Source organism: Loxodonta africana, chromosome 14 (assembly GCF_030014295.1).
Source record: "Loxodonta africana isolate mLoxAfr1 chromosome 14, mLoxAfr1.hap2, whole genome shotgun sequence".
Taxonomy (NCBI): domain Eukaryota; kingdom Metazoa; phylum Chordata; class Mammalia; order Proboscidea; family Elephantidae; genus Loxodonta; species Loxodonta africana.
In genome coordinates, this window is record NC_087355.1 from 51791131 (window position 1) to 51800262 (window position 9132).

A 9132-nucleotide genomic window follows, 5' to 3' on the forward strand; every position below is an offset into this window, starting at 1 on the left:
CCCAGGCTCTGTCCTCACATCTCTCTTCTCTACCTATACCTGCTTCCTTAGTGATTCCATCCAGTCTCATGGCTTTAAATGCCATCAACATGTTGATTATTTTCAATTTTATGTCTCCAGCCAGAATATCCAACTCTAGACTCACCTATCTCTCCAGCCGCGTGCCCAACATCTCTCCCTGAAGGTTTAATAGATGTCTCTAAAAGGACTTCTCGGTCTGCACATCTTCCTCCCACAGGCTCTCCCATCTCAGTAATAGCAACTCCAGCCTTCTAATTTCTCAGATGAAACACTTTGGAGTCATCCTTGATTCCTCTTTCTCTGTCATCTCAAATCCAATTCATCAGCAAATCCTTTTGATTCTGCCTTCAAAACATATTCAGAATTTGACATTCTCATTACCTCTGCTACCTTTTTACCTCTAGCTCTGGCCACCTTTACCTCTTACTTAGATTAAAATGAATGTCAGACCATGTTGCTCTCCTAGTTACTTCCTCTGGCTTCCCATTTGATTTTGAGTAAAGGTCAGAGTTTTTTCAAGGCCCCAAATGATCTACCAGAGCTGGCCCTTTTCACTTTCCTGACTTCTTTGCCAATCTCTGTCCACCACACTCCAGCCACTCAGACCCCCTTGCTGATTCCTCAAACACGCCAAACACACTTCCACCTTGAGACCATTACACTTGCTGTCCTCTTATATTGGTTTCCTATGGTTTCTGTAACAATTTACCACAAACGCAGTGGCATAAATTTATTATCTTACAGTTCTAGAGATCATAGTCTAAAATGGGTTGGCAGGCTGTGTTCTTTCTGGAAGCTCTAGGGGAGAATCCATGTCCTTGCCTTTTCTAGCTTCTAGAAGCCATCTGCATTCCTTGGCTCCTAGTCTCAGCCTCCATTTTCAAAACCAGCAGCATCTTCCATTCTCTCTCTCTGCTTGTTATCATGAGCCTCTTCTCTCTCTCTTATAATGATCCTGGTGATTACATTGAGCCCACCTGGATAATCCAGGGTAATCTTCCTATCTCAACATTCTTTGAAAAAAAAATTTTTTTTTTGTTTATTTTTTGTGTCAATATACACAACCAAACATCCATCCATCCACAATTTTTACATGAATAATTCAATAACTTGGGTTACATACTTCACCTTGTGTCACCATTCTATGTCTATCCATATTGTTTCATCACCATTAATTTAGGCTCTCTGTCCCTTAAAGTTCTCATCTTTGCTTTAGATGAACTATTGTCAGTTTACACTTATAGAGATAATTCTTTATAAGAGCACTATGCTCCAGGCAAACATTCTTTATTAATTGGGCTAAACTGTTGTTTAGTTAAGGAGTCTTGGTGGTGCCATAGTTAAAGCACTTGGCAGCTAACCAAAAGCTCAGTGGTTCAAACCCAAAGATATGGATGTCTGCTTCCGTAAAGATTTACAGCCTTGGAAACCTATGGGGCAGTTCTACTCTGTCCTATAGGGTCACTATGAGTCAGAATCAACTCCACGGCAATGGATTTTGGTTTGGTTGTTTGTGTTTAATGATGGCTTCATGGGATAGTTTCAGCTCAAGGTTTAAAGGTGATTTCCAGGCATTAGATCCAAGTTCCCCAGTCTCAATGGATCTAGTAAGTCTGATTTCCATATGCCATCTCAATATTCTTAGCTTGATCATATCTGTAAAATTCTTTTGTTGCTATGTCAAGTAACATATTCACAACTTCTGGGGATTAGGACATGGATATCTTTGGGGAGGAGGAGCATTATTCAGTCTACCATACCCTTTCATCTAGAATATTCTTCACCTAATTATTCACACATCTCACTTGCTTCCTTTAGGCCTGTTCAAATGTTGCCTTATCAGTGAGACCCTCCTTGACCACCCCATATACTACAACAACCCCCAGCCCCACCCAGGGCTCCCTTTCACTGACATCCATGTATTTACTTGTTTGTGTCTGTCTCTCCCAATGAGAATGTTAGCTCTATGAGGGCAGGCATCTTTCCTGTCTTGTTTGTTGCTGAACACCAGCCACCAGTACTATGCCTGGCACATTGTAAGTGTTCAGTAAATATTTGCTGAAAGAATGAATGTCTTATAGCAATGCTGGTCTCCCAGCATTTAGCTATTGGGTGCTCAGCTGAGTAGCTGGGCAACTGAGAAGAGACCAACAAACACCTGGATCCCCCAGCCATGAGCTTGTATAAGGTAAAGGCTTAAAAGTGAAGAGGCAGAACTGTACAGCCCACTTTAGCCAGACCCTTCATAACAGCTGCCATATATAACACTTAGTCTGTGTGTGGCCCTGAGCCAGACTCCATGTCTGTGTTATCGCACTGATCTCCTACCACCCAGTGTGGGTGGTATAAGACTCCTCTCTTTTTACAGATGAGGTACCTGAGAGTCAGAGCTGCAAAGGACTTACCCGAAGTTGAGAGTCACCTCTGCTGAGCTCTGAACTCTTGCTCTAAAGAAAATTGTACTGTTCTTCCATCAAAACCAAGAGCAGCCTCCCTTCAGCCCCTGGGCATAGGAGCAGTCATGCCAATACTCCTCAAAAAAGCAAACCAAACTTGTTGCCATAGAGTCAATTCTAACTCACGGCTACCCTATAGGACAGAGTAAAACTGCCCCATAGGGCTTCCAAGGAGTGTATGGTAGATTCAAACTGCCAACCTCTTGGTGAGCAGCCAAGCTCTTAACCACTGTGCAACCAAGGAGGCAAGCTGGTTAAATACTCAAGCTAAAATCACACAACAATTTAATTCCATGGCTTCTGGTCTCACAGAAGAACCAGCCTCCTATCCAACTTTCAGAAGTCCTGTCCCTTTCCCAAGCACAGAGCGTTGGCTCCTTCTGTGATGCCTCATGCCAGGGCTCTTGCAGCCTCCTCTGTAAAGGCAGGGCTTCAAATCTTGGGTTCGGGGTTCGAACTCCTGCTGAGAATTTGCATTTCTAACAAGTTCCCAAGCCCTAGTAATACTGCTGGTTAGGGACTAATTCTGAGAACAACTAGTAGAGCAGGTGTTCTCAAAATTTGTTATACATAAGATCACCTTGTTCAAATGTAAATTCTGATTCAGTATATCTGGGGTGGAAATGCAAATTCTCAGCAATGGCCTGAACAAGAATGAACCAGCTGGAAGCCCTGAGTAAAGGTCTGAGTGACAGGTCAAGCTTCCTATCATCCCCTGCAGTTGTGCTTCATTTTAGTTTTTAAACAGTTTTGATTTTTCAACCACCTCCATATATGCCACAAGAACCCAAAGAAACAATAAGATTCAAGGGAGGTCAAATGACTTGTTGAGCACACGTTGCCTTGGAGTTTGGCAACAGAAGTTTTCCCATGGCCAGTCCCTTCTCAGATTCTTCCTGAGGCAGGCCTGGGAAGGTGGTGGGTGTATGCACTCTCTCCCACTGTGTCTCAGCTCTTGTGGCTGTTAGTTAGCTCCCTTTTGCTTCTGCTGCACAGCCCTGTCCAGGAAGGCTGGGCCACAGCATTCAGGCTGTGGGAAAGAAGAGCTTCAAGGGCAGCAGCAGAGGCTTGTCCATGATCGCTTCAGGCACATCGATTAAAGCCAGTCCAGCAACACAGAGCTCTTAAATTGGGAAGGGCAATGAGCTTGGAGAAGAACACAGTTTCCTTGGACTCTTTATGTTTTTCTAAATCTCTCCTAGTTTTCTACTTTGTTGTGGTGTTTGTGTGGGTTTTCTTCTTTTCCTTCTCTGCTACAATTTTCTCATAATCTTAAGGATAGAAAGAGTCTCCAGTGTCTGTTTATTTGTTTCTCAGACCAGTGCACTCGCACTGCTCCGGACTCCAGTCACCTTGAGGTACAAGCCCAGAAGACTTACGATCAATTAAAATATGGAGAGGCAGTAGCAATGACTGGCAGGTATTAAAATCAAGGGAACACAAATTATAAAAGATCACTTTCACTCAGGCCTGAGGCAGCTTCTCTTCCTTCTACAGGCCTCAAAGAATCAATCACTTCTGCTTTCCCTGAGACAAAAAGAACCCAGGCTGTTCTTAACTCACTCCTCATTACACCAAAGGTGTTTCTCTTCACCACAGAGCTCTTTCCAGCTACAGCTTTAGCCTGTTTCCTTTATATTGTTTTCTGTCTCCCAGATTAGCTGTCTTTTTAGTTAAGAGTTTGTTTTCCTACTTTTATCATTAGATTTCTTTCCTTGGGTCCTTTTTTTCCCCCCTTGGTCTCCTCTCCTTTCCCCCCTCTTTTGTAATCCTCTTATTTCATGGTCATAGCAGCAAACACACTATGGGTATTAAATAAATATTTCACGTTAATAAATGTTAGATCACTTGCCCTGCAATGAATAGCTCATGTTTATTGAGCATTTACCATATGCCAGCTCTGTGCCAAGCACCTACAATGCATTCTCCTGTTAGATCTTCAAAGTTACCATGTAAGGTCATTATCAGGGCCTGGGCTGGGGTGAGTGAGGCAAGCGAGGTGCCTAGGGTGCCAAAATTTAAGGAGCCACTCACTCTTGGTGTCATGCCAAGTGCCTCAGCCTGGTGCCAGCTCTCATATTTATTATTCTCTCCACTTTAGTATATAAGGAAACAAGCCTTACAGAGATTAGGTCACTTGTCCAAGGTTATAGAGATAAAGAATAAGCAGAATATGAACACAGGTCTCGTTGACTCCAGAGCCCAAGCTCTTAAGAATTATGTTAGGGAACCTAAATTGCTGTGTAAACTTTCACTAAAAACACAATAAAATACTATTTTTTAAAAAGAGAAATTATAATTAATACATACCCAGAGCATCTAAGCAGCTTCTAAGGGTGCCATTCTTAAATATGAAGAGAAAGTCAAGGGTCTTCAGATATTTGAGGAAATCCTCTAACGTGAACACCTGAGATCTAAGCAAACAGAGAAACTCAGAAAACCCCCCAAACTGAAATAATGCAGAAAGCAGAAGAAAACTTTAAGTAAACTAAAATTAATATACTTGAAGAATTAGGAGGAAATATTACATCTATGAAACAAGAACAGGATAAAAAAGAACATTCAGAGAACAAGAAAACACTCGTCAAAACTCAAAATGTCGTAATAGAAATTAATATTTCAGTAGCAGAGTTGGATAGTAAGGTTTGGGAAACCTCCCAGGAAATAAAATAAGAAGACAAAGAGACAAACAATGGAGAGAAAAGATAAAACCAGAGAATCAATCCAGGAGATCCAACATCAAATGAACAGGAGTTCCAGAGAGAAAGGAAAGCAAAAATGGAGACTAGAAAATTGTTAAAAAAAACAGCACAAGAAAATTTGTACCAAGTACCCAGAGCATGAGATTAAAAAAAGACAAATCATTGTGAAATTTTAGAACACCAGGGATAAAGAGATGATCATAAAGACTTCCAGAGGAAAATCCAAAAATCAGGAATCAAAATGGTGTTCAGACTTCTTAACACCATTGGAAACTAGAAGACAACAGGGTAAAACAAAGCTTTCAAAATTCTGAAGGAAAGTAACTTCCAAACTGTCTATTAAGTGGGCAAACTAAAGACACTTTTAGACAAGCAAAATCTAAACAAATTCACTTTCCATGGATCCTTTCTCAGAAAGATACTAAAGGATATGCTTCAACAAAACAAAGGAGTAACCCAAGAAAAAGGGACTCAGGAAACAGTCCAAAACAGGAAAGAGGAGAGGGACAGTCCCAGGGCCACATGGTGCAGTAGGTCTAAAGAGCTATCAGGTCAGAGTAGAGACACGGGATGGAGGACACTGGAAACCTGGATTTCAACTATAACAAAGACAAAAGCGTCAGTAGCTTCTTTCATGTGTTTGCCTACATTAAGAAGAGTTTTACAACAGGTTGGAGGAATTAGTGAGGGCACCTAAAAACTGAACAAATACTACAGACAAGGTGATTACTACTAACTCTGGGAAAAGCAGAACATTATGTATGAAGGGAGATACAGTAAACTCTGAGGCTTACCTGTAAATAATATTTAACAATTTTTAGAAAGATATCTCAACTAAATTCTGAGTATTAATTTAATCATAAAGGGTAAAATACCACACTGGAGAAGGAATGTCAGTGTGTGAATGTGCTTATGTGTGTGTATAACATAAAAGCTAAATCCATCTTTTCCACAGTAAGAAGTCTATGTTTGTAAAAAAATGGAGAAAATCAAGAAATAGCAAAATATATATATATTACTTAAAAATATGGCAAAAAATAACAAAAATGTCTAAGAGTTAAAAATGCCTGCCTCTGAGAAGTGATATTCAAAGGTGTTGAGACGGCGAGGTCGGAGATCTCTGATTTTTATTATAAGCTTTGTAGTGTATTTGATGTTTAAACAATATGTACTTACTACCTTCATCAAAACTCATATTAAAAAATATTTTAATGTTAGCTTATTTACTTGCCTTTTTTTTTTTTTTTCCTTATAAAATTAGAACCTAGATGGAGAAAACATGACTCATTTGGGCCTTTTTGTTCTTTGAACACAATATACTGCCTGACTCCTCTTCTCCATTATTACAGAAAAGAGCAGTAGTTTTAATAACCCCAAATGGCACATAATCCTTAATCCAATATTTGACTTTGAAAGTAATTTTGCAGTTATATATGACTGCACTTAGGTCATAAATTACATTGGGAAAAGCCAGCTTGTTGAAAATATAAAAGCCGCTCACCTTTCCCACCCTGCCCCCTCTTCTGGGTTAAAGGTTCACACTACTATTTTTCTGATGAAAAGCATCAACTGCAGCAAAACAGCTCCCTCCCTCATTTGAGTTTCTACTAAAACCAACTACTAAATTCAGAAGTCAGATCCTCCAATTACCTTTCAGTCTCTAACTCAATAAGGGTTCCTTTAGCATTCCACGGTGCTCAATACTGTCTCAGCACTCCAGCGGAAAGGAAATGCCAGAAATAGTCCCTGCCTTCAAAGAACTTAAAATCTGATCAAGAGGAGGCTGCAGAACAAAAGCCAGCGGTGAACAAAGCAAGAACTGTCTGCAGAATTGAGACTGCAACTGTGAGATGCAAGAATATGGAGTCCCTAGGTAGTACAAACGGTTAAAGCTCTCAACTGCTAAATGAAAGCTTATATGTTCGAGTCTACCCAGAGATGTCTCAGAAGAATGGTCTGGCAATTCACTTCCAAAAAATCAACTACTGAAAACCTTATGGAGCACAGTTCTACTCTGACACACGCGGGGTCACCATGAGTTGGAGTCTACTCCGTGACAGCTGGTTTGCATCCCGAGCAGGGGAGGCCAGGAATGCTGGGATTTGCCAGATCCAGCTCCAAAAGTAGGTGGAACTTGGCCAGTGTGTCAGGGATCACATCCTGTTTAAACCAATCTTCCTGGAGTCCCCTGACTCGGCACCTCCCCTCTCCTCCGAAGTTAATCGCTCTCCTCTGGGCTAACGCTGTATTGTAGATATGTCTGTTACCTGCAGTCATCACACTGCAGGACAACTTGTAACTACTGTTTACCCCACTAAACCATGAGCTTCACCAGCTCTGAGGCTGTGAGTTTTGACAGCCTCAGCCCTAACCCAGCCTGAGAGCTCAAGGATGTTAGCTCATGCAAGAAGGACAGTGATGACGATGGCACTGTGTGTGATGCTGGATGTGGGTCTGCCCCAGTGTCTACGCCGGCCTCCCTTTCCCACACTGACTGGTTTGTATCTGCATGTGGGGTGGTTGTGGGAAGGCTTGTGGGAGGGCCGGGTTAGAAAGCCAGAAGAGACCATGAGGTTCTCCATAAAGGTCATCTAGGAGGAGAAGCTGAGCTCACACTGTGTCTGGTACACTGGGGACTCCTACAGAATTCAAAAGCCTCCCTCCCAGGCCTGGGGGTTTCAGCTACCACAACCACCATATGAAGGCCAGGAGGCTGAATATCCTCTCCTGATTTCTAAAAAACACAGAGCAAACCAGAAGAGGAGGCTAGCCTCTGGGGGAGAGCCACGCAGTCTGTGGGCAGTGCTGACTGCCCCCTCCAAATCTGCAGGTCGCCTGAGTCCATCTCAGGAGCCTGTAGAGAGCAGGTAGAAAAGACAAGGGTGGGGCAAGGGGGCCATTGGCCTGCACACCACCCCAGAGACAACGCCCAAGCACACCCCTGTCTGAAGCTTCCAAGGCTGTGGTCCGCACAGCTGGCTCCATCTCACCTCTCCACCTTCTGGCAGTACGCTCTGCCAGTTATTTAACGTCAGCCTCTTCATTTGCGAAAGGGCTCTAATAATACCTTGCTCACGGGGTTTCCACGAGGTTCAGCTAAGATACTGCAGAACGTGGCCAGCACGGCGCCTGGCACATGGAACTGTGTTGTCGTTGTTACTGTTATGCCAAGCCCCTCACTGTAGTGCCAGCTTTCACATGCAGGAGAGAATGCAAGCAGCGTTCTGAAAAATGACAGGCGTTCCAACCATGACTTGCATTTTTTATAATGCTGGTATTCTCTTGACCCAATTAAAAAAAAGGAAGAAGGCAGTTTTTTGTTCCCTTTTTCTCTTGGGCCCAGAGGTTGTGCTAGTTTGCCGGGCTGCGTGTGGAATGTGTTAACCAGAGAGTGTGCGGGAGGCATCCTCTGAGTGGTTGCAGAAGGCAGTGCTAGTCCAAGGTCAGGGCCAAAGTCAGCTTCCTGGGATCACCACACAGCCCTGCTGGGAGCAGGGAGAGGGGGGTGAGTGAGCGTGGATCAGCCCCTCTCCCACACGCAGGCAGTATCCAGTGCCCTCAGACCCAAGCCACTGACCAAGGAGGACTAATGCCGCGTCTGCTACCCTGGGACACTTACAGGAAACGTATATGCCCAGGCCCTATGGAAAGGATTCTGGTTCAGTTGGATAGGGATGGGGCCTAGTCACTGATATTTTTTAAAAGGTCCCCACACGACAGTAGTATGCAGCCAGGGGTGGGAACCTCTGGCTGCTTGGTACTTGGTTGCTGAGTTAACTCTGTTTTGTAAAGTGGTCCTTGGATACCTGTGTATGGGAGGAGCCTGTGCCCAAGAGTCAGGTGGACCCAGGTTTGGGTCCTGGCTTTGCCTGTTTGACATTTCCAGCTATGGGTGGCCTTGGGCAAGTCATCCAACCCCTGAACCTCAGTTTGTTCATCAGTAAAATGGAGAA